The sequence below is a fragment of the Sarcophilus harrisii genome, chromosome 3, assembly GCF_902635505.1.
Source record: "Sarcophilus harrisii chromosome 3, mSarHar1.11, whole genome shotgun sequence".
Taxonomy (NCBI): Eukaryota; Metazoa; Chordata; class Mammalia; order Dasyuromorphia; family Dasyuridae; genus Sarcophilus; species Sarcophilus harrisii.
In genome coordinates this window covers 113,214,888-113,240,968 of record NC_045428.1, presented here as the reverse complement: position 1 = coordinate 113,240,968, position 26,081 = coordinate 113,214,888, and positions in this window count along the sequence as shown.

Genomic DNA, 26,081 nt, shown 5'->3' with positions numbered 1-26,081 from the left:
AGACAAGAAAGAGAAATGAAGGCAAAAATATATGTCAAAGAAGAGTAAAATTATCACTTTCTATAGATGATATAAGGATCTTCTTAGAAAAACCTAAAGAGGTAATGAAAAATTAATTGAAACAATAACTTTAGAAAAGATTCAAGATGTAAAATAAATATCTGTGAATCATTAACATTTTATATATTATCCACAACAATTACCTAGAAAATAAAAAAAGATAAAAGAGATAAACATCTAGAAAAGATAAAAAGAGAAAACCTACTCAAAATAACTTCAGAAATTATAAATATTTTGGAATTTATTTACCAAAACATATCCAGAAATTACATAAATATAACTGTAAAACATTCTGTGGAAATAAGATATCTAAATAATTGGAGAAATGTTAATTGCTTATTGGTAAGTTGAGCACAATAGGTAGGCAAATCAACAGAATGACAACACTATCTAAATTACTTTAGTGCCATACCAACCAATCAAACAGCCAAAGGACCATTTTACTGAGGAAGAAAAGATAATGATTAAATCTGTCTGATAGAACAAAAGATCAAGAATCACAAAGAAACAAAGGAAAAAAAAATAGGAAACTATGATGTTTATTAAAACACCAATCATTGAAACATTTCATTAGTAGTTTGACAACAACAACAACAACAAAAAAGAGGTGAATCAGTGGAATAGATTAGGTACAGAATATTCAAACATAAATTGAGTATATTAGCATATTGATCAATAAGCCCAAAGATCCCAGAATACTATGGTGAAATCTTATGATTTTTTTTGACAAAACCTTCTAGGAAAACTGGAAAGTAATTTAGCAAAAATCAGGTATAGACTAATATCTCATACTGGGCAGATTGTTGGTACAGTGGACCAACTTATGCCAGCTCTATATTCAGGAACACTCCTTTTCCTCAGTTCAAATCTGGCCTCAGACACTAGTTATGTGATCCTAGAAAAGTCAGTTAATTCTGTTTGCCTCAGTTTCCTCATCTGTAAAATGACCTAGACATGGAAATGGCAAATGACTCCAGTGTTTTGTGATAACATTTCACAAAATAACAGTAAATGCTAAAAGCTGGCATGTGTCTTTAGATATAGCCAATAGTTGTTTATCTTCAGGTAGCATTTATGAAACAACTAAACATGATTGATATCAAAAGGCACTCTATGGGCAAAATCCACATGAATTCCACCAACAGTATGTTGTCATCAAAGCAGCTGACAAATGGTGAGTAATACAGACTTTTAAAAAAAATAAAAAGAGGTTTTTATGAAGACAGTTTAAGATCAGTACACTCTTATTAGAAATTATAAACAGATTATTCTTACAGAGTCTCATCTTACTAATTAATGCAAATTATTCAATGAAATGATTAAAATGATAGAGCATATGACTACAGGATGCAAAAATTTAATTTCTCATGGATACCTAAAAAATAAATGATCAGGTTTCAAGAATTACATACTAAAAACTCTCAGTTATAGACTAATACATTATAAATATCTATCTATCTGTCAGCCTCTAAATTCATGAATTCAATAAACTAATTGTAGTAGTCCCAAAGCATCATTGCAAATGAAAATGTTCCTTACTACCACCATATGTAACATTGATTCATAAAAAATTGAGAATGTTTTTCATAAATATCACTGTATCAGATATTCAAAATCTCAAATCTCTACCTTATATTTGGGACCAATGTGTAACTGACCTAGAGAAGGAGTGAAGAGCCTTCAACTCATGCCATGTGAAGATTGGTTGAAAATATTGGGAAGTATGTAGCCCATAAAGGAGAGATGACCCCAACACAGGGTACATGATGGCTATATTCCTGAATTTTCATGTAGAACTGAGATTGTATTTGTTTGGCTTGTCTTCAGGATAAAACTTGTAATAATGGATACTGGTTGCAAAGAAAGAAATTAATCATTGATGTAAAGAAAAACTTTCTAACAATTAAAACTAAACAAATTGAAATAACCTACCTTGGGAAAACCTGGAATTCTTAATAAAGACCACAGCCTGTTTTAGAAAAGATTCTTCTTGACATGAATTGGACCGAATGCTTCTCTAACTCTGAGATTTGTGCTGTTATAAGAATTCTGGGATGTGGAAATTACTTATTCATCTTAGACATTGGAGAACACTATGTTTACAATGCACTACCACTGAAGATGGAATGTAAGCTAATAGCAGAGAACAAAACAAAAAATAAAGAAGTTTGGTAGGAATTTCCAGTATATTGAGAAATGGACCAATTTGAAATAAGGCTGGAAAAATTGATTGGAGCCGGGTTCTGGAATGCTTTAGACAATGGATGTTGATCCTAGAAATAAAAAAGGGAGCCATTTAAGATTTCTGAGTGGGAAAATAATATGATCAAACTTGTATCATGGAAAAAGATGAGACTGAAAGTAGGTTTAATGATTTAAAAGATTAGCTAATATTATAGACAAGGAGGTGTGACCCAGAGTTTGATTATGGTTTAAAAAAAAATAGTTGGATATGAGAGATGTTGTGATTAGGGACATAGTAGTATCCTCAACAGAAATAGAGAAGTATAAGTGACAGTAAGTAGGTTAATAAGCCTATAAGGATGTCTAACCACTTATCATATTCCAGAAATCTAAGACTTTAGTGGTGCACCAAGTGTTTAGCAAAAGAACCAACAAAACTATAGGACTTTAGGAAATAACCTGCCCTGATCCCATAATTGCATAATGGCCTCTTATGTTTTCTTTAAAGATGTGGATCAATCCTACATAATACAAATCACCATCTGCTGAACTGAGGATACTTTTCAAAAGCTATAACAAAAATCAGAGTAAAGTTTCATTTGAGATGTTATGGGATTTCAGAGGTGTTTGGGGGGTGTTTATCATTTTGGAAAGTTTGACTGAAAATATGAAAATGAAATAAAAACCTGAAAAATAAGAAGGGAGAATTAAAAGCTCTATCTCTTGTTTCTTTAGTCTAATTGTTATAAAAATATTTTTCTTGTTCTTAATTAATATTAACTTCATCAATTCCCCCAAAATTAACTCATTTGAACCCCTATGTTTTCACAGAGTACAGCTCCTTTAAATAGCAGATCAATGATCACTGTCTGCAGAATGGAAATGGATTGAATTGACAATAAACTGTCAGAATCCAGACAGTGCTTTTGTTCATAAAGCAAGATAAACTAAAGTTGGAATTGGCTATCCTGAAAGGTAAACTTCTCCTCTAAATAAAAGATGAATGACTATTTATGGCTTCATGAGCTATTGGCAGTTTCTCTGAAATGACCAACTTTAAAGCCATGTGAACCACATGAAGATTGTTTTGGTGGACATTCTCTTCTATTCTCCTCAGTAATAATTATGAAAATGTGCCGATGAGACAATACCTTTAACAATCCCTCACTAAATTTGAAGGGAGCAGCAGGTGAGAAAAATATAGCACTTTTGACAGTGATTCAGAAACCAAAATAAACAAGTTTAGATTTACTTTCATAGGTATTTAGGGGGAGACAGAATCTTTTGTTGTTGTTGTTGTTATTTCCATTATTATTATTTACAAGTTAAGTACTTCTGATAGCTATTTGTTAGCTTGAATAAAAATTCTCATTGTTTCAAGGGAGTACATTACAGAAAGCAATATAATGTAATTTAAAATACTTGGAATGGATTAAAAGGTTATGTACTTACTAAAGATTTCTAAGCATTCACACTGTCAGCTGATTATTAGAAATATACTTAAGGGATAAGCAAATCTTTCCGATAACTTATGCAGCTTTTATAAAAAATTTTCAGATTAGTTTGATCTCAGGTGCTTTGTTTGGTAATGAAAATACATTATCTCTTCCAACAAGGTTATTTTAGTAACTCTAATTATTAAATATATCAGTGGAGAGGATAGTAGAGAATTGGAAACTAGAAATATCCTTCAAACATGATACAAGCATGTCCTGCATAATGAAGATCTCAAAACAGCTTATTCCAATGATAATTTTTTCTTCTATTTTTACTATTTTAATGGCATTAATTTTTTCCAGATACATGCAGGATTTTCAACATTTACCTTTGCAAAACCGTATGTTCCAATTTTTTCTCCTCTCTTCCTCCCACCCCTCCTCAAGACAGCAAGCAATATGATATAGATTAAATGTATGCAATTCTTCTAAACATATTTCTATATTTGTCATGCTGAACAAAATAAAAATCAGATCAAAAAGGGAAAAAAACATGAGAAAGAAAAAAAATCAAGCAAATAAACAAACAACAACAATAAGGTTAAAATACTATGCTTTGATCCACATTCAATCTTCATAATTCTGTCTTTGGATGTGGATGCCACTTTCCATTACAAATCTATTGGAATTTCCTTGAATCACTTCCCAATGACAATAATATTACTTTTTTGTCTATTTTAAATTTCACTATTTAGTGAAATGATAGGAAATATTTTCCTTCCTATGATACCATCTGCCTGAGTTTTCAAAGAAATAACTGTCGACAATATTAAGTGTGATATTTAATGTTTTTATTTTAAAATTCTTAGAGATTAAGGTTATAAGCTAGAGGCCATCCAATCTAATCAAGGTGAGGAAACTGAGGCCTTGAGAGTTTAAATGGCTTTTTTCAAGTTATATAGCTAGTAAATAACCAATATGAAATAAAAGTAAGATTCTCTGACTTCAAATCATATGCTCTTTTTACAACCCTCTAGTGCTTTAATTTCTACTGCTACTTTCCAAAAAATAATTTCACAATGTTTCAGTGTAGATCTACTTAAGCTCATCAGAGTTTTCCAATTTCCCAAAACACTCTGGCTCAAGTTCCTTTTGAATGTTGACTCATTGGCTCCAAAAGAGACCCTGTAAGGCAATGCAATATATAGCACATTAACACCCTAGACAGGCATATGGCAGCATTTGCAATGAGATGCAGCACAGAAAACAAATTCTTCATCTTCTTCCAGCTTTTATTGGGAAAATACTTATTCAAATGTTAAAGCAAACATTTGTTACACAGAAGATCTCATTTACAGATCTATTCTGTATCAGAAATTCAGTACAGTTCTATTCAGGGGTTTGTTTGTTTATTTTTCATGTACTAAGGAGAGCCAATTACTGAGATAACTGAAAGACAAGGGCAGAAGTATGTCCTTCAGAAAAGCTGCTGCTAAATTAATCTGAAGCCCATTAATATCATAGACACTGAACTTACTGATTTTCCTCTTGAAATTATGAAATAAGAAAGAATGGGTATGTATAGCATATATCTCTACATCTATGTGTGTATTTATATTTGTATGTGTGTTCATGTGTATACACATATATGTACATATGTAAATATATTATTATATCAGTATAAAAATTTATATATCTACATTTATTTATATACATATTTATTAGACATGAGAGGTAGTAGGGTACAGTAGATGGAGAGTCTTGGACTCAGAAAGAGCTGGGTATGAGGCCAGGATTTGAAACATACTGGTTGCTTGACCCAGGTCAGTCACTTTACCTCTCAGTTCCCCCAGGTAACATTACAGAGCAAGTGGTGAATGCCTTAACCCAGAAGAGAAACTCTAATGTATCCCTGATTCAAGGTGCCTTAGAATCCCTTAAGGAACTCTTCCTCTATACTCAATTTCCCATCTCATTAACTTTCCATAACTTTAAGAATGACTTTATGACATATGCATAATCTTTTCACATTACATCCTTTTAAAATCTATAATCTAATTCGGATGCCATATCATGGAACAGGTTCTTGAAGACTATAGCCCTTGAATATAAGCTTCAGCAGGTCTTGCTAAGTCAAAAAGATTTCAGATATTATCCAGATAATGAATGATTTGTCCTTTCAGGAAGGACTAAACTAAGTTCAAGGAGATATTGTTATGTTTGCTGGAGTGCATAGAATGCCCAGGAGAACTAGCACCTCCAGGGTGAGGGCTGCTGAGCTCTTTTCAGGGCTATTTGTTTACCTTTCATGTTCACATCATCTATGGCTTCAGGTAGCTATAGCATGTGCAGCAGCTACACCATCTCATCAGACAAGTTAACCAGTAGGCTTGTTAATGACTTAGGGGGATATTAGCTCTTGATACTATTGTTTTCTAATTCATTCTCTGAGGATGGTAAGCAGAAAAATGATTGCCCAAAGAGGTTTCCATATATTGTCCATATACAGGACATAAATAATAATATTCACTATGATGAGACTTATTTATATCTGATGATTTTATACTTAAATGGTATTGTTTCAAATTACTTAAATATTGTTGTACTAAATACAATTACTTTATCAAATTTAATAAGATAATAGAATAAAAATATACATCATTTTTTTTAGAAATAAATATCAAATGAAAAAGTCAGTGTGATATATTGTAAATAAGATTGGAGTGAATGGTGCTAGTCTTCCAATCCTTACTACATCATGTACTAGCCATGGTTTTTTGAGAAGTCACTTAATTTCTCTGGCTTTCAGTTATCTCATGTGTAAATTGGGAAAAATGATAATATACCTGTAGATGTTTTCAAATCTTAGGGCCTCTCTCTCTATATATATGGCTTTAGATGTGTGTGTATGTGTGTATATAGTTTAAATGGTATTAATATTATTTTCAATGAAGCAACTAGATGACATTGTAGATAGAGTGCTCAATTTAATATCAGGAATGTGTGAGTTCTAATCCTACCTCAAACACATCTCTTCATCCTATATTTTCTCTTCTGTAAAAGGGGGATAATAATATGAGCTACCTCAGAATGTTGTTGTAAGGATCAGTTGAGATATCAAACAAAAGTGTTTTCTGAACTTTAAAGCAATATATACATCTTAGTAATGCTTACTACTAATGACAGGCCATTATGGTAAAGAAGAGCAAAGAGAATAAAGTAGAAAAAGCCAATAAATCTAATGATCTTAGTGAAATGGATGAATATTTACAAAAATGTAGATTGCTTAGATTAACAGAGTGGGAAATGGATTACTTATATAACTTTCTAACTAGACATATCGTAGAGAATCAACTAAAAAACTGCTTGAAATAATAAACAACTTTAGTAAATTGTAGGATATAAAATTAACCCACATAAATGATGAGCATTATATATATATAATACATACACACACACACACACACACACACACGTATATTACCAACAGAGGCCAGCAACAAGAGATAGAAAGAGATTTTCCATTTAAAATAAATTTGAACAGCATAAAATACTTGGGAATCTACCTGCCAATACAAATTTAGGAACTATATCAATGTTATAAAATACTATTCACACAAATAAAGTCATTCTAAACAATTGGAGAAATATTAATTGCTCATGGGTAGTTTGAGCCAATATGTCTAGTCTACCTAAATTATTCTACTTATTGAGTGCCATGCCAATTCCAAAAAAAAATTTTATGGAGGGAAATAATTTAAACCTCAAAATGAAAAAAATGTCATTTTTTCACATAATTGAAAAAATAAAATATTTATATTATTTTAAAAAGTATTTACACAATATAATGTTCTCATATGAAAACCCACAACAATTTTGCTACAAGACAATCTTTCTTTATAACTATTATTTTTATTTCTTGACACAGCGAGGTATAACAAAAAATCACTATGTTGGGGGCTATTGAATCACAGATCTAAACCTTGATGTAAGTCCAAAGGCCATGTAAGATAACTGCCTCATTTTACTGATGAGAAAACCAACACAATATTAAATAATTTGCTCTTTGCCCCATAGGTAGTAAGCATCAAAGAGATTGAAGCCAGATCCTCTGAACCTAAAGCCTATGTGTTTTCCAGTGTTCCATTATGAGTCTGGACTCAGATCTCAGTTCTGCCCCTTATTACCTAGTTTTATTTCATTTTATTTACTCTATAATTCTTGATATTGAAGAATCTTGAAGTTCTTTCTCTCTATGTAAAGTCATCACTTAGGTCTTATTGAATCCACCATTTCTGTTGGTTGAGGTATTAAGTTTTCTAGATACTTCTCTCAAAACCCATTTCTTCAACATCCCAGATGTTGGGATCCCAGAGATCTCATTTCTCAAAATATGTTCTTTCCTTGGATGACTGTCGATGTGTTCATGGATATCTAGAGTGTGTTTTTCTTTTCCCCACAGACATAGTCCCTTCAACTAGTGCAGTTGTTTCCCTTCAAAGCTATGTCTGATAGAGGATGAAGTAAAGGAAGAAACTTCAAAGGAAGGAGGTAGGGAGGGAGGGGGGAAAAAGGGAGGGAAGGACAGAGGAAGGAAGGAAGAAAGATAATTTCTTTTTTCTAGTTCTCAGTTTTTGGGGATTATAATATTCATGCTAACTACATCATAGACCTGTGTTGAGAAAAGTGCTTTGAAAGTCTTAAGATGGGGCAGCTGGATGGCACAATGAAATCAAAAGGATCTGTGTTGAAATCCAGCATCACATATAAACACTTAGTAGCTATGTGACCCTGGCCAAATAATTTGACTCCACTTGTCTTGTCAAAAAAAGACTTAAGATTATAAAACAATAAGTTAGCAATATTAAGAGAGGCAGACTGTTGATTTAGAGTCAGAGAATCTGGGTTTGTCATCAGATTCTGGTACTTCATAATTGCACAAATCATTTAAATCCTCTATGGTTCAAGCATAAAATTAAGGCATCAGACCAAGACATCTTCAACCACTCCTTCTATATCTAAACTAAAGATCCCTGAAGTTTCATTAAACTACCACCACATGGAATAGAAGTCTTAAGACTTAAAAAGCACTTTATTCCCCATAGTTGTATGAAGTAGATAGGATAAATGTTATAATCCTCATAAAAATAACGACTAGAAAAATGAAGTGACCTTACTCACTCAGCTACTCCTGGGTGGATTCTAAGATGTGGAAAATCCAACCAAACTCGAAGACATTGACAAATTCCTGTTTTCCAAGAAGCAAACTCACTACTTTCAGAGAGGTTCATCACAATATTGGCTATAGGATAATTAATTTTTCAACTACTATAATTTACAAAGGTTAAAAACAGGTTTCAATCAGTGGCAGTAATATCTATACCTACAAAAATCCTTAATCTTTTAAAGATGCAAGAACATATATGTATATGTGAACACATTTTTCACATATATACATACATGTATATATATAATACATACATACAAATACACACCCTTAAACACAATCAATTCTTCTAGACTTGTTTTGAAAATGTGATTTTGTTCAAACACAATTGATTTTTGCTAGAACAATTTTATATATAAGTTGAATATCACACATAATTTTTTTTTTTTTGGTGAGGAAAAAGAAAACTGAATCCAACTGAACAGAGATGAACCAATCATAAAAATATCATATCTCAAATATCTATCAATTCCCTCAATTGCTCACATGTCTCAATCTGCCAGGTTGAATAATACCAATCCACAAACTGCCAATCCTTTCTATACCCACTTCTACAAGCAAATCTAAGGCTTTTTCATGGTAAAATGCCATATTTATTGTTTATCTTCAGGGATAGCAGGAATCTCTAAGCTGAGAAGGACTGGCAGTTTTTTATGCTCTACTCCATCTTCAACCTTGGCTGAGATCTTAAAACTTTGCCTTCTTGTCTTTAGTGAATTGAGGTTGCCACCCCTGTCCACATGAGAACTAAAACAGTGATTGTAGAGCAGCTGGAGACCATGCTACTCACCACTATTTATTGTAGTTTTTATGTATTTTTAAAAACAATATACAATGCATAAAACTGTGCTATTTCCTAATTTTAAAAAAATGTGTCACTGATGATATTTTCTTTTGCCCCAATCTCATTTCTGACAAGTAGCTCCTGCAACTTTTATTGCATGAATTTGTATATCACAGTGATTTTAAAGAATTGATAGAGCAGAACTGTCTCTGTATATTTCTTTGTGTAGGTGTATGTATATATATATATATATGTGTGTGTGTGTGTGTGTGTGTACATGTATATGTATTATGCATATATACTTTCTAAAACTTCTGCTAATTAAACAACACTACCATTAGAAAATCAATATTAAATTATACCATGAAAGAGTTCAAAGGGTTATTGTATTTTATAGTTCATTAATATTAACAACCAAGATAATCGATATCAAGAAATGGTAGAATATTTATATGATAGGTAGCATATGTGCTATGTCACAAAATAATTTAAGCCCATTTCCATGGTTCCAAGAAAGTTAGATATTTGTGTTTTCCTCTGCTAAGTTAATTTTATCTTTGTAGCAACTCGTAGTCAAATCCCCTTCTCTTCATTGATATGACCACTACTGTAGGACAGGCCAGCATTTTTTCATACCTGGGAATATACCTGCCAAAACAAACCCAGGAACTATATAAACAAAATTATTAAAATAAAAAAAAGTGTTCATGCCTGAACTATCGCAATACTCTGCAGGTGGGTCTGCTGGCTTCAACTGCTTTTTACTCCATTCCATTCTTCATTTATCCAGCATCATTTTCTTAAGGTTCAGTTGAGAACATCCCTCCCTCCCTCCCTCTCTCTCTCTCTCTCTCTCTCTCTCTCTCTCTCTCTCTCTCTCTTTCTCTCTCTCTCTCTTTGACTCTGTCTCTTTGTCTTTCTCTGACTCTGTCTCTTTCTCTCTCTCCACACACACACACACACACACACACTCACACACACACGCGCGCGCGCGCCGCGATAAATGTCAGTTGCTCCTTATCATTTCTAAAATCAAATATAAGATCTACTCTTTGATTTGCCCCATGATATTTACCTTAACAGTTTTCCTATACTTTATAATACCCTCCTCCCTATTTCCACTGGACTGGACTTCTAGTTATTCACTGAACAGGACACCCAGTCACTTAATCTCTCTTTGGGCTTTTTTTTCTATTTTTTCTATGGCTGTCTCTCATACCTGGATCTCTCTCTTCATCAATTCCTATTGACTTCTCTGGCTTCGTTAAAGTTCTAGCTAATATACCACCTTGTACAGGATGCCTCTCCCAGTCCCTTGCAATTCCAGTGCCTTCCAGCTTATTTGTCCATATTTGTTTGTTTTAAGATCCTTTGGTTATAACATCCTCCATTTCAGGGAGTGACTTTTGTTTTTCTTTGTATTTCCACATTCCTAATAGGTCCTAAATGAATTCTTAATAAGTGAAAATATTGTATGTTATCCAAAAACCTGTAATGAAATTATATTGATCATTAGAACAATCCAACTTTACATATAGGTTCAGCTTAGGAACAAAAAAAGGATGCAGGAAATAATTTATTTATTTTGGGTCAAAATTATTCCCTTAAAATATCGCATCAGTGAATACACATTTTTCCAGCTTCAAACTAGGTAAGTGCCTTATTTCTCTGTTTTTGCTAGTATAATTATTGGAATTATCTTATAGATATCAAAAATTTTTTAATTTATATAAAATTTAAATAAAATCTCATAAGTATTAGAATATATAAGACTTACCTTTGGGTTCTCCTTATTAGTAAAGACTAAGCCATATCATTTTGTAATATGAGGATGACTCCATAATATAAAACAGAGAAATTCTATACAAAATCTATGTGATACAGCAGTTCTGAAGTATCCATAATCCTAGAAAAGGTGTATCACTTACCAAGTTGTAAGAGAAAAATGGAAGAAAAACAGAATGTAAGATTTTTAAGGGCAAGGAATATCTTTTTCACAATTTTATATTTATATAACTTACCTTGGTTTTTGGTAAATAGTGAGCTACAATATAGCAAAAGCTTTTTGTCTATTGAATTGGATTTATTGAACACAAATGTATATCAACTATGTGCTTTTTGATTCCTATGCAGTAGTTTAGAAGCACACACACACACACACACACACACACACACACACATACACACTCACACACCAGATTGTGAAATGTAGCTCTTCTTAATTCCACCCTCAAAAATCAAGGTAAATATGAATCCACTGAATAAAGTATAACTGGTAGCTGAACTCCAAACTACTAACATTTTTCTATTTAATTATTCGAACTTTTAGAAATATTTGTCAACACTTTTGGAGATATCATAAAAGCTGATTCTCTTTTAGGTCTTTTTTTTTCTCAAGGAATCTAGAAGAACATTTTCTTGCCTGTATTCTAATTAGGCACTCCCTAAGATCAAGAACCACCAGTTTCCTCAAGCATCTGGACATCCAGCTGGGTGTGTTATTGTGAGTCAGTATGTCCATGTTTAATTACCTCAGTGATTTCCTTTCTTTTTATGTGTGTATTTTTTGTAGAGTGGCCACATTGTTTAGAGTTAGATTTCCTTTGCAGACAGTACAGTTTCCGTTGTTTTAGTTAGCAAACTTGATTTATGAACTGCACTATTTTACTTATAGCTATTTTAATCATTGCTGAAGTGCAACAGACTTAACTTGCTTTTCCCCATTAGTCTCTCTTTCCAAGGGGAGATTATATTATGCCAGTGTTTTCTCAGAGTTTTAGGAAGTATTATTGAGAATCTTTGGCTATGTTTTATTAAGTTAACTGCCCATGAAAGGTACCCATGACAAACTCCCCACCACCACCACATATTCTATTATCTCATTTGACAAGTCATTTGTGATTTTTTAAAAGAATTAATAGACTTTTTGGAAATATTTAAATTTTTTAGTAATTTACCTATCTCACAAAGTTATAATAAGAAAAGTGATATGTGGGAAAGGCTATGTAAATTATGAAGCAATATGTATATTTTATGTATTATTGTCTATATATCATCTCTAATAATTATAATCCTTACATATATATGTATATATACATATGTACATGTGTATACATATATATGAGATTTTTTAAAACTGTCTAAAGGTGGGCTAGCAAAACCAGATTTCAAACTATATTACAAATCAGTAATCATCAAAACTATCTGTTACTGGCTAAGAAATAGAGCAGTGGATCAGTGGAATAGATTAGGTACACAAGGCAAAATAGTCAAGGATCATAGTAACTTAGTATTTGATTAAAGCAAAGATCCAAGTTTTTGGGATAAGAGCTCACTGTTTGAAAGAAACTACTGAGAAAACTGGAAAACAATAGGACACAAATTAGATATAGATCAACATCTCACATATATATCAAGATAAAGTCAAAATGGGTATATGATTTAGACATAAAAGATGATACCATAAGCAAATTAGAGGAGCAAGGAAGGGTCTACTTGTTAGACCTATAGGAGGAGAAGAATTCATGACTAAATAAGATAAAAAGCATTATAAAATGTAAAATAGATAATTTTGATTATATTAAATTAAAAAGCTCCTGTACAAACAAAACAAATGCAACCAAGATTAGAAGGAAAGCAGAAAGATGGGAAACAATTGTTATAGCAAGGATTTCTGATAAAACCTTCATTTCTCAAATTTATAGAGAACTAAGTGAAACATAAGAATATAAGCCATTCCCCAACTGATAAATGGTCAAAAGATATGAATAGGCAATTTTTAGATGATGAAAGTGCTCTAACTCACTTTTTATTAGACAATTCAAATTAAAATAACTTTGAGATAAGACTTTACACCTATCAGAGTGGCTAACATGACAAAAAACAGAAATGCTAAATGTTGGAGAGGATGTGTAAATTGAGACACTAATGCGCTATTCGTGAAGTTATAAACTGCTCCAATTATTCTTGAGAACAATTTGAAACTATGCCCCAAAGCAACCAAACTGTCCATATCTTTTGACTCACTAATGTCACTAGTAGATCTGTATCCCCCCAAAAAGGGAAAGGATCAACATGTGCAATAAATATCTATACCAGTCCTTTTCATGGAAGCAAATATTAGAATTTTGGGTAGACAAGCTGTGGTAATAAATATAATGAAGTACAATAAGAAATGATGAATAGGAAGATTTCAGGGGAAAAAGTCAGTCAAACAAACAAACCCTGGAAAGATTTGTGCAAACTGATTCAAAATGAAATGAGTTGAACCAGTAGAACATTGTACTTGTACTTGTACAATATCAGCTCCTTGGTAACACAATGATCTAAGACAAGTACAAAGAACTCATAAAGGAAAATGTTAATCAACATCCAGATAAGGAAATGATAGTCTCTGAAAGCTGTAAACCTTTCAAAGAAAAGATTGAAAGATTGAAACATATTTTTTCCACTTAGTTTATTCTTTTTTTGTGGCATTTTTTCCCTTTTGACATGTTTCTTCTTTCCCAACTGTGACTAATATGGAAATGTTTTACATGGTAGCATATGCATAATCCATATCAAGTTGCCTATTATTTTCTGAAGAGAGGAAGGGGGAGAGGGAGAATAATTTGTAAAATTATAAAAATGAGTACTAAAAATTGTCTTAATATGTATTTGGGGAAAAATTCTATTAGAAATTTATTTAGCTACAAATGACAGATACATGATTAGTGATCAAAAATTACTCAGATAAGTATAAAAAGTGATATATCAATTTTGATCAAAAGATCAGAGGAAGATATTTCTAAAAGAAAGATGGTTTATAGAAAACCACATGAAGGAACTGGATTTTATTGTGCTTCCCACAAGAAAGATTATTTCATTAAACTTTCTGTCACTTTGGATTGGAATTCAGAAATGATCATGTGATCTTAACCTCTATGAGCCTCAAATTCTTCACTTTTAAGTTAAGAAGCTAGAATATCTCTAAGGATCCTTTATGAAATCATTGCCTTTCATGCCAAACAACCTCATCCAGATATCTATCCATTCCCCTACCCCGAACCTTTGCTCTAAAATCATCTGTGGAATGAAGAATTTTTTTTTTTTCTTGAGAATGAATGGAAAAGAAACTTGAGAGAATTTAGCATATTTTCAGTGTCCAAATTTTTCTAGATTTGAATTACAAGCCTTACGTATTATCTTAGTATAAAATTCCAATAAATAGGTGTGGAAAGGGAAAAAATAAATGCTTTTATTTTTTTCTGGATCTATGATTTCATCCATGTAAGATACCTCCTGGAGATAAAATCTCCACTATCCATGCTGATTGGCAATTCTTTTACAATCTATAGTCTTAAATAGCTTCCAGGGACACTAAAAAGTTAAATGATTTCCCTAGAGTCATGTAACTAATATATGCAGATGACACAGGTCATCCTACATCTGAGGTCAGATCACTATCCAATATACTACTATGTTGCTTTAAAATTATTGATTACAGCCTAAGAGAATAGGTTGTAATTCACTGGATTTTTTTAATTTTTAGAAGAGATGATATGAGGGGTGACAATAACAGTCTAAAAGTTTCTAAATCCTTTCAGTCACATGTTAAAATGTGATATAATGCTCATTAAATAGCACTAAATTATGTGGAGCATCACTAAATATATTAGTCCCCTTTTGTCCTTCTTTGCCCAACCTCTAATCTTCTATGCCTTTCTACTTTTGAGTACAATTTTCTAATTCCTTTCATTTATCTAATAGTAATAGAGGTAAATCCGTTAAAACAAGTCAATTAAAAAATTAATCAATGTAAATCAATCACCATAACAATGAGACTAAAATATGCTAAAAATGTGTAGACATACATACACATTTGTTTCTAATGGTAGTCAACTCTAGGACCATGAGGGTGAGGGGAGAAAAAAACAAAAAAGGAAGAAATCTACATAATAACTATCATATATTTTTAAAAGAATAGCAAGTTGTACTTAATAGATTTGCAGTTTCATATGTAATCACTTAAAATTATATTGTGCTATTATATTATATTATAGAAATACTTGTTTTATTCCATAAATTAATAACAAATAAAAATTTTAAAAAGATAGAGGCCAAAGGTAACATTGGTTTAGATTTATGATCTCATGATCTTGTAAAATCTTGTGTATAAAGATGATGGATGATTACAAGGTATGTGGCATTATAGACAGACCAAATGTATATAAAATAAATGATTGCTATAATTGGTACAATTGTCGGGGCACTGAAGGACAAATTTACAATGTATTTGAAGGAGGGAAAGAAATTAACAGTGGTGAAAAAAATCTCATGTTACAGAAAAATGTGAGATCATTCTCCATTTTTTCATCTCCTATCACTCAGGTGTCAAGTGATTCCATTATAATCTGTTTCCTCCAACAGATTTCTTCCTCTGTCATTCCCATTTTAATTTATTCTCTATCTTTCTCTTACTACTGGCTATTTCCTACTGCCTTCAAAAATGCCCTTCTTTCCCCAATCTTAAAAAAAAAATCTTCACCTGAACCTTCCAACCCTGCTAACCATAGTCCTATATCTCTTCTAATCTTTCTAGTTAAACTCTTCAAAAGGCTATCTAAAATAGATGACTTATCTTTATCTCCTCTCATTTTCTTAAAACTATACACTAGTTTCCCACCTTATTTTTCCATTGAAACTGCTCTCTTCAAAATGAGTAATCTTAGTTATCTCTTAGTTATCAAATCGAATGATGTTTTCTCAATCTTCATTCTCCTTGACCTCTCTGCAGCTTTTGATAGTTATCACTCCCTCATTTTTTATACTCTCTCCTGTGTTTTCAAGATACCACTCTTTCCTGTTTTTCCTGCTACAATCTGAGTACCCTTATTTGTCTTTTGTGGGATCTTATTCCAGATGCCATCAAACCATAGATGTCCCTCAGTGTTGGAATCCTAGTGTCATCTCAACTTGAAACAAGGTGAAAACTCAAGGGTGATGTCAGAATCCTGGTGTTAACTCAATAGAATTGATACAGTGCTTATTGGTTCACACCTTAGAGGGAATCCTTATAAGGTGATAAGTTGCTAATACTGATGGCATTTCCAGCTATTTTTAAGAATTTCCAACTGGATATACAGTACACTTCCCCAAGTCAATATTTTCAAAATAAAATTCATTGTCTTTCCTCCTACGTCCTGTCTCTCCCTATCCTACCTTCCTTATTATTATAGAAAGCAACAACATCCTCCTAATCCAACAGGCTTGCTACCTGGATCATCCTGAATTCCTCACCATCTCTCACCTCTCCCCAATCCAATGTGTTGTCAATTTTACCTTTGCAACATCTCTCAAATACTCCACATTATCTCTTTTAACAAGGCTACAACTTTCCATCACAATTCTATTGAAATTGTTTTGAATCACTGCATTGTTGAAAAGAGCCAAGTCTACACAGTTGATTATCACATAATCTTGTTACTGTACACATTGTTCTCCTGGTTCTGCTCACTTCACTCAGCATCAGTCCATTTAAGCCTTTTCAGCATTTTCTGAAATGAGTCTGCTCATCATTTCTTATAGAACAATAATATTTCTTAACATTCATATACCATAACCTATTCAGACATGCCCCAATTGATAGACATCCATTCAATTGATAGTTCCTTGCCAGTACCAAAAGGACTGCTACAAACATTTTTGCACATGTGTGAACTTTTCTCTTTTATGATGTCTTTAGAATATCTCTTTAGGATACACAGAAAATAACATCTGCCAGAGAATGAGATAAGATAGAATACAAGTGTCTCATGAAATTTGAAAAGATAGTTTCTAAAGAATATAGAAAGAATAAAAAGGTGTGAGAACTAGTAATTTAGATATTACTTTCTAAAAAAATTGAACAATATCAAGGTTAGAATTAGTCTAGCAGATAATGGGACACTTTCACTGTCCTGTGGGGAATCTTGTAGTTCTTATATTTTGGAGAAAAGTAGTAGATGCATTCTGATTCTTAGAAACCTAATCATTCTTTTTCTGTGCAAGTAAGCAGGGTATTATTTTTCTGGGTCTTCCCAGCACTTTGTTTCATATTTATATGAAATTTTGGGGGTTCTGTACATGTTGTTATTGTTGTACACACATATAACTGTATTTTGGCTCACTGAAAAGCAGGAAACCTATAATCAAATACTCTTGGTACTCAAGCATTTGAGAAAAAGGAAGAAAAGGTAGTTGAATGAAAGAGTCAAAATTTTAGAATTGGACTCAGATGATCTAGATTTGAATTCTGTTGTGGTTTTTCTTTTGTTTAATAGCATGAAACATTTGGTAAATCACAACTCCATTGCTATCCATTCTCACCTATAAAATAAAAGTATTAGAGTAAGTGATCCTTGAAGTTTCTTCCGACCCTGACTGTATGGTCATAATCCCCTGGCTTTAAAAAAGTTTGGTCAAAAATGTAGTATTTAAAATATCTTTTTAAAAATTATAACCTATTATCATTTTTGAAATATTAATTTTTCTCTAGTTTAAGTGAGACAGACCACAGGTGTCCTGTGCCCCACGTGAAATTCTAAGCACCATAGTGTTTCTGCCTAAGCACTATTTATGCAGTTAACTATACCATAAACTTTATTGTATTATGTTATGACCATGGACCGTGTGTGATATTCCATAAAATAGGTTTGCCCAAGCATTTTCCCAAAACTCTAGAGTAAAATAATTAAGATCTTTAATGGACTATACAACCTCTTCTACTTATGAAGTAGAAACATACATTTTACATCAATTGTATTGCCAACTGGTAACGGTACATGAACACAACCATGATTATAAAAGCCATCATTCTCTGTGCATGGTGCCAGGGACTGTTTTCTAGTTGTTTTCAATCTCATATAAATAGTATTATATTGGTGTACTTTTTGTCTCATTTAATTTCATTATTATTTTTTGATGATAGAAGAAGGGATACTAGCTAGCTTTGTACTACAATGGAATGAAAGGATAGAAATACAATTAGATTTTTCTCTGTAGCAGTCATAAAGTTAAAACTTAGAGGCTGAATTTGTTTAACCCTTCATCAATTGGAGAGATATATCTATTACATTAGAACCACAGGGTCCTGAATTATTTGATAATTGAGTCATTTTTCATTGCCCATAAGTTATATCAGGATAAAACACTGAGTAAAGACATTGTTCTAAATATTAAGAATACATAAGGGAACTTGCTATGTTTCCTACAACTGAGGGCCTTGAAATTCTACTCGGGGATTCTTGTTGTCATTTAGTTGTTTTCACTCATGTCTGTCTCTTTATGACTGCATCTAGACACTTGACAAAAATACTGTGATAGTTTGCCATTTCTTTCTTCAGCTCATTTTACAAATAAAGAAATTGGGCAAACAGCATTAAGTCCAAGGTCACATGGCTAGTAAGTATTTGAGGTCATATTTGAACTCAGGAAGATTTCTCACTCCATACCCAGATCCAGCACTCTACCCACTAAGCCACTTACCTTGATATTTAGGAGTTAGGACATTATTCATATATAGTCATTTATTAATTCAAACATATATATATATATACACACACATCTTTGTGTGTCTTCTCTGAACATGGGTATAAGTATAGGGAGTGCTATCTAAATCAAGATAGTGGTTAGCATAAGTTAAATGCCCAATAATTTATAAGGATATGAGTGATTTACTTCAAATCTTTATTAAAGGGGTAACAAGTTAGTGAAACTGAAAAATATTTGCTAACATTTGGCAACTGTAGCAGGACATCATGATGATGAGCATTTATATAGCACTTAAGTTTTAGAAAAGTTTTACTTATGTTCACTCACTTGACCTTTACAATAACCCAATGAAATGCGTGCTTATTTATACCTCAATTTACAGATGAGGGAACAGAGGAAAACAGAGCTTAAATGATTTGTCTGGTTTCACCTAGTTGGTAGTATCTTAGCTCAAATTTGTACTCAGATCTTCCTAGCTCCAGGACTAGAGCTTTATCCCTGCTGCTAGAATTAGAGTAACAAATGAGAAATTTCTGATAATAGATGAGTTAATGAATTAACCAGGCATAGAGACAATCACAGACAATAAAATTAACTAATTTTATCACATACATTAAATAATAAAAACCGTTTGCAATATCAACTAATGCCAAAGGAAACATTATTCAGGTAAAAATCTTTGCAGAAAGTTTTAAAGGTCTCACCTCCAAAATATGTAAGTAAATGATTCAAATTTGTAACAATAAAAGCCCTTCCTCAACCAAGAGATAAATGGTCAGAGGATATAAACAAGCAATTTTTGTAGCAAGAATCCAAGCTATCAATTATCTTGTGAAAAAAAAAAGTTTCAAATTTCTAATAATTAGGCAATGTAAAATAAAGCAGTTGTTAGATTCTAGTTCATACCCATCAGAATAGCCATGGTGACAAAAAATGAAAATGATAAAGTTTTGGGGCTACAGGAAAACAGACATTAATTTTCTGTTAATGGAGCTATGGACCACTCCAGGTACTATGCAAAACAATTTGATATGATGACCAAAAGTACAAAAATATTTATAGCAGCTTTTTTTTTTGCTATGCAAAAGAACTGAAACTAGGAGAATGTCATTAATTGAGGACAATTTCAGCAAATTATAGTATGTCAAAGTAATGAAATACTATGGTTCATTAAGAAACAACGAAAAGTGGGGCAGCTAGATAACACAGTGGATGGCACACCAACCCTGAAGTCAGGAGGACCTGGAGTCAAATATGTCCTCAGACACTTAACACTTCCTAGCTCTATGACTCTGGGCAAGTCAATTAACCCTAATTGCCTCACCAAAACAAGAGGAAGGAAGGAAGGAAGGAAGGAAGGAAGGAAGGAAGGAAGGAAGGAAGGAAGGAAGGAAGGAAGGAAGGAAGGAAGGAAGGAAGGAAAGAAGGAAAGGAGGAAAGAAGGGAGGAGGGAAAGGAAGAGGGAAGGGAGGGAGAAAAGGAGGAGGGAAGGGAGAGAAGAAAAGGAGGGTGGGAAGGAGGGAAACAGGCAGGAAAGGTTTAAGAAAAAGATGAAATGGATATATGAATGGATGCAGAATAAAATGAACAGAATTCAAAAATGAATTTATATAATTGCAAGAAAATTATTAGTTCAAATAATTTCAAGAAAAATGCTACTGACTTTCTTGAAAGAGAGGTAATGGCCTACAATTCTAGAATGTGACATGCATTTTTAGACATCTCAATGTGGGAACTCATTGTGCTGGCCTATGCACAGCAGACACAAAGGTATTGTTTTTCTCTTCTTTTCTCCCAGTGTTGGGGAGGAATAAAAGAGGAAAAATGATTGATGGAAGTTAATTAGAAATAAATGAAACCAGAAGACTGAAGAAAATATAAGCTAAATAGAGAAATGTTTCAAAGGTTCTACTTAGAGATGCAAATAAAAGAGTTGGCAGAGTTGTGCATTTTTTTTAGTCACTTATACAAAAGCAGAATGCATATTGTTGCACAGAAAGAAATAGCATTCCATGGAATATTGGGTCATCTTATATTTCAGTGTTCATGATAGTTACATAGCATACACGAGAAAATAATGGCAATTTGTATACAATGTTCTGCAAAAAATGAAATCATGACATTTTCTTGAAGGATCTGATTCTCCAAATTATATTAACCCATACTATGCAACCAAATAATTTCAATACAAATATGAGAATAGGTGAGGCTAACAAATATGTTGAGAGATATATATCAAAAATAAAGAATGAAAATAGAATATACTTGTTTTTTTTTTCTTATTTGAATAACTATACCTAACACTTTTTAATGGTTTAAAAATTATCCAAGAGAACCATAATTTTCTGGGTGTCATGCAACCCAATGTCACATGGAAATAGGAATATTTAGAAGACCTCTAAAGGTCTTCCTTTAGTCCAAGGAGGCCTTATGTGTATACAACATAAACACTTTTTCTCTAGAAAAAAATTAGAAGGTATTGTAAAAAAAAAGCAACAAATATCACAGTGTACAAGTTGTACTTTATCAGGTCACTGACCTGCTAAAATAAAGATAAAAAATTACTACAAAGTTAGAAGAACAAAAAATAAGGAAAAGTTGATGGCCTTCAATTTAAACAAATCTGATAAAGAAATTATCAGATACTGAAAAAGGAGGTTATGGATATAAAATTACATAGATACCAGCTGCAATAAAGCCATACAGAATTTCAACCAATATAAATCAAGTGCCATAACAAGATGACTAAAAGCCTGAAAAGTGTCTTAGCATACTTTTGATGGCTGAAATATGACACCAAAAAGAAATATGAGTTAAGAATTTAAATTAATTTATAAAATCCTACCAACAAAAATAAAATGAATGATGAAAAAGAGCATTGCATCATAACATAAAGAAATGATGAGACATGCAACCAATTTAAAACAATGTTGGCAATATATGAAATTTGGCAAAGTTATCTCAAGGGCATATTTAGATAAAAATGAAAGCAAGATCCCAGACTGACAAAATATAGAAAAGAAATCTTTAATTAAAAAATAAAAAGTTTTTTTCAACATTAACTAAAATTCAACCACCATATTCAGATTATTCATTTACAATCCCATGTTTACTTACAGAGGATTCAGGAAAATAAAGATGTGACTATATTAAATTTATATAAAGGAGGACCTTGCTAGAAGTGACTCAATCTGAAGGTATTGAGGAAAGTAAAGTATGAAAATCAAATCATATTTAAAATGTTTTAGATTTTATTATTAAGAATGAACAAAAGAATAAACAATATGTTGAGATGATTACACATTTCTAAGAAAACTTTGTTAAAAATATAAGTGAGGATGACAAAGGCTCTCCGAAGTCCTATTTCACAGAAGCAATATCTATACACTATAAAATTGACTGAAAGACATATAAAATAAGATAGCCCTCTGGCCCTCTTATTTATTGAAAATATTTTTAAATTGGTGGCATAAAATACTAATTTACAGGCAACTCTTAGAATAAAATGCCCCCTATCTCCCAGCCCCCATATTTACACATTATTTCTTGGTTTATTTAATAAGAGAGATAATTAATTTAATGAAGCTCTGATAATTAATATGAGGTAAATCACAAACTAAAGAGAAATATTTTTACAAAACATGATTGAAAATGTAATATAAGAGATCTAGTGAAGAGATTATGTTGAAAATAAATTCCTAAAAGAGGTCTTCTAAATATTCCTTTTCCATGTGACATTGGGTTGCATCACACCCAGACAATTATGGTTCTCCTGGATAATTTTTAAACCATTAAAAAGTGTTAGGTGTAGTTATTCAAATAAGAAAAAAAAACAAGTATATCAAGAGTATATAATATCTATAACATTAGTAGATGGACAACCCATGAAATTCATATACATATATGTAAATACATAAATATATGTAGAAAATGCACCTATACATATTACTTTTTGAACAAAAATGAGAATGGATAATAAATTAAATATAGAATTTCATGCAAAGATAAGAGTAGTTGAGATTGTCCATGGAAAATTTCGGGCTTCTTTAGAAGATGCCGAACTCTTTCTGGAAACAAAGATATACCTTCTCAATACTGACAGCCTTGCAGTGTTGTATGGCTATGAGTCATAGAACACTAGTTTCTGAAGAATTTAAATTGAATATGACTCAGAAGATAAAGTAGAGGCTCATGTTGAGGGAAATGAGCATTATCAAATAAAGCAGATGGATTGGCCAAGTGGTAAGAAGAAAAGATAAAATCTAGATAGGAAATTTGTTCTACTTGAATCCTCATGATGCCAAGAGAGGTTGAGGGAAGTTTCAACATGTTTAGTATACAGTCTATGGAAAAGTTTTGGAAAGTGATGGAAAAGATACATATAAGATTATCAGATATGAATAAATTGTCATTTGATTTGTGGGAATGAACATTCACATTAATAAGACCATAGAATCATTTGAATGTAGATCAATATTTGTAGTATTCGATGAAGCAGAGAAATTAAACAAACAATTAAATATGTCTCTCTATGGTAAATCAACAAATATTTTTAAATTTGATGAGTTCATTGCAAAAAAGAGGAGAGGTAAAGTCAATGAAAAATATGTTGAAAATAAGAGTTCAGAAGCAAGAAATAAGTATGTTCCACTGAAGTTTCATATCTACATATCACAAATATTTTCTTCCAAGAAAGAATCAGAAAATGACTGATATGACCAAATGTCAAAAAATAGAAATTATAGTATTTTTACCTAATGCAAAAATGGGAGCTATCACATTATTAGCAAGAAGACACCAAAAGATTACTGTAACAGTCAGAGAACAGAGTATAATTAGAAAATCTGAAAATTATTGGTTAACTAGATAACCACAAAGAGAATTAGAATTTGAATGTCATATTTTGAAAAAAAATGTAAAAAAATCAAAAGTATTGTGAGAAGAGGGCAGAGTATAAATAAATAGAAAGCCAGAACACATTTTTATTGTGTTTCACATTGCTTTCACAATAGTGTAAGAGCAAACCAGAGACAATATTGTAAGTCTTAAATGGGTCTTACTTAGAAGATAACAATATTGTATAAAGCTACAAAATTTTCTTGAAAAATCTGTTTAGCATAATGGTATTATTTTAAACTTGAAACTTTTAAATACATTTTGAAGGAACTGACAATCTTGCCAGCATTTCCAGTCAAACCATCATTTAAATGAGAAGAGGTATGAGAGAACTTTGAAATATCTTTGAATGATGAAGTAAGAACCATGGTTTTGAGTCTTAGCTCTATGATTTACTAATTTTATTTCTTTGGGCAAATAACTTGTTTTCTTTCTTTATCTCAAAACAATTTGTTTATGTTTTCCTGGGTTTTATCAACATTAAACCTACTCCAGTGATCTGTGTTATAGCTTTTCTATTCTGTGTAATTCCTATTTGTGCTCTTCCATATATTTTCCTCAGACATCCCACTAAACATTCTAGAGGTCTTCCTTTAAGTCTCTTAGCATTGAAAAGATGCCAATATTTCATATAGACTATCCATCAATCCTTAATATGTGACTGTTCCATTTTCTATTTATTAATTATATATCTCTTTGATGACATTATTTTGCTCCTTAATTTAGCATTTTAAAAATATCACTAGTTGCTCTCGCTTATTCCATGAACTTTCATGGTTCTTTGAGTGTTATACAAGTTTAATTCCTCATAAACTGTAGCACTTCATTTTTCACAACCATAAAGCATTACCAAAAAAATGTTATTATAAAAAATGAACAAATAGGGGTTGTTGCCATCTTCTGGGAGTAGAGGCAAGATGGTGAAGAGGACACATGTTTCTTTCTGACCTTCTCCTACTACCCTCAGAATAATTAGCAAATACAACCTCTGAATTAGTTCTGGACTGGCAGAAACCATGAATATTGGGAGTGCAATAAATGACCAGCAAAAGATAATTTTGAAGATTGCTAGAAAAGGTCTGTTTCAGTCAGGAATGGAGGGAGGCGGGCCAAAAGCTGAGCACAGATGCCAGCATAAACAGCACAGAACCAGGGCATGGAGACTGCTTTGGGTGGTTCAGAGTTCATGTGGCAGAGAATCTACAGGAAGGAATCTACAGGAATCTATAGTAGTGTTGGCCCCTCTGCCCTGGTTGCAAGCCAGTAGATCAGCAGTGAAGTTACAAAATATCCAACGCAAACACAAAAGGTAAATAGTGAACCTCAAAATGCCATGCCCACCCAGCACCTGAAGTCAGTAAACACTGACTCAGTGCAGCTGCAACCACTTGTAGAGGAAGCTTGGAAAACCTCCCCTACCCTATAAGCAGACCTTAACATTTTTTAAAAAATGCTTTAAAAAGCAGATCCTCTCCAGATGAAGCCCCAAAATGTGATGTAACCTGGTCCCTATCACACAAGTCTCTCCTAGAAGAAATTTAAAAGGATTTTAAAAGAGAGCTAGAAAAAAAATAAGGAAAGGAAAGGAAAACATTGCAAGAGGACTTGGGAAAGACATGTAACTCATTAAAAGTATATTTAATAAAAATGGAAAAAGAAAACAAGTCCCAGAAAAACAGAATTTGTAAAACAGAATAAGAAAATAACTCCTTAAAAACAAAATTTGTAAAATGGAAGAAGAAAATAACTCCTTAAAAAACAGAATTTGTGAAATGTAAAAAAATTCCATAGAACAAAACAGATCACTTAATGTGATGACCGTGTTAGCACCCTGGATACCTTAGAATCAGCTGGAGTCAGGATAAGCAAAAGTCCTTGGTCTTTATTCTTGGTCTTTAGAGGTAGGATTGAATTGAATGGAAGCAGAATCTACATAACCTCCCTTCTTTGTGTCCCATGCAGAAGTGACCCTGGCTAGTCTTAT